A 1,881-nucleotide genomic window follows, 5' to 3' on the forward strand; every position below is an offset into this window, starting at 1 on the left:
CTCCAGCAGTGTTCTGTGACCTGGAAGCAAGAGTGGAAAAAGCAGACAGTGGGGGTTATGCAGGGCTGGGGATTCATGTGGTGAGACCATCAAAAGGTCAAGGGGAGAAGAGTTTCTTGGCTTCCAGAAAAGGCCAGCACTGAATTATAGAATAATAATTTCAAGGGACCTTATGGGACTTTGAGTCCATGTCTAAGACCATCTGGGATGCCCTTTGTGATCTCCCTGACATATGATCATCTAACCTCTGTTTGAACATTTCTAGTGATGGAGACCTTTCTACTAGGCAGCCTATTTTATTTTGGCAGTATTAATTGTTGGGAAATTATTTCTAATTTCTTTTAAAATATACTTCCCCATCCATATTTATAAATAAAAAGTCCAATTCTTTTTGTTCCCCCATAGGGAAGTCTATTGAATAGCTTAAAACTATTATAATGTCTCTAGGAAGTGAAGGGTTTAAGAAGTTTCTATGTAAAGGGAGAGCATTAACAATGAACTTGGTAAAGTAGGGAACATTAAGTGATCAAAGTTCTTTCAGAAGGAATAGAGAAGGTTTGATGGATCTGATGAATGGGGGAAAGAGAATGACTAGATAAGTTTTGATTAAAGAAAAGTGTCGGAGTTTTTAGCTGCATCATGACTTGCTCAAACATCAGCACCTTCTCACTGACTACCATTCCAAAATTCACAATCATGAACTTCTTACAATTACTCATGAAGAAAAAAGAACTTATTCCTTTGGTCACATTTGTGAGTATTACTGGAATTTGAGCAGCTTCTATGTCCATATACTCCTTTTTTCAAAAGTGATGTGATTGTTAACAGAAGAAAAAATCCAGAACCATGGGAAAATGTGAATCCTTACAAGCCTCAAAAGCTTCTCACAATAAACCAAAAGTGGGAACTTGTTGAAGAACTGTAGACTGTCAAAGAATTGACCAAATGAAGAGATTCCTTCTAAATCACACTCTGTGAATCTAGTGGAAACATTTCTGCACAAACTAGACTACTGAAACCAGTGTGCTGAATTCCTTCTGCTTCATTTTTAGGGTCTCCCTAAATTTTTGGGGTATAAACAGGAAATTCCATTTTGCCCCAAAAGTAGCAAGCTTGGCAATATCTCTAGTCATTCCAAAAAAATTCTCATATTTGCTGTCTTATAAAGGTGAGTTTTTTTTCATGTATGTAGCTCATTAAAGTATTTATGAAGATACTTTTGTAAAAAAAGAAAGAAAGAAAGAGAAAGAAAGAAAGAAAAAGAAAAGTGTTGAATTAGAGTTCTCATAGGTAAAGCAGACTTATAGAATGGCATGATCTTAGATACAGTATTAAGAGCTAAATGACTGATCAAAAAATTTCAAGAAGAAATTTAAAGAAAAGAAATTAGCTCTTTCTGGGATTGAACTCTCAAAGAAAGCCTTATGAAGTATTTCATGACATTTGAGTCAGACGATGAAGGACACAGGATGAGGAAGATATTCTAAAATGATAAAGAAAAATTTCTTTAAACAGAAAAGTTGGAGCATGTTTAGGAAGCAATGAGAAGAAGAATGTCATTGGAAGGGAGAGTTTATTTAGGAAAATATTAGAAGATAAGTTTGGAAGATCATGTTAAGACCAGGTTGTGGAAAGCTTTGAATGACAGTAGTATAGACTTAGTTTAGACTAATTACATTTACTTATTGGTATAAAACTTGCATCCCTCATTATAGTATAAGCTTCTAAGGAGCAGGTACTAGTTTTCATTTTGTCTTTGTATATCCTTCACCTAGTGTGGTGTTAGAATTTACATAGCACTTTAAAGTTTGCAAAATACTTTACAAATATTTCCTTTAACCTTACAAAAGCTCTGAGAGGTAGGGGTTATTATAATCTCTA

General features: G+C 34.6%; 1 pseudogene; it reads left to right on the forward strand.

Annotated features, from left to right (window-relative positions):
- The first annotated feature begins 399 nt into the window (after window positions 1–399).
- On the forward strand, window positions 400–949 carry LOC100921489 (annotated as a pseudogene).
- The last annotated feature ends 932 nt before the right edge of the window (window positions 950–1,881 follow it).

Source organism: Sarcophilus harrisii, chromosome 1 (genome assembly GCF_902635505.1).
Source record: "Sarcophilus harrisii chromosome 1, mSarHar1.11, whole genome shotgun sequence".
Classification (NCBI taxonomy): Eukaryota; Metazoa; Chordata; class Mammalia; order Dasyuromorphia; family Dasyuridae; genus Sarcophilus; species Sarcophilus harrisii.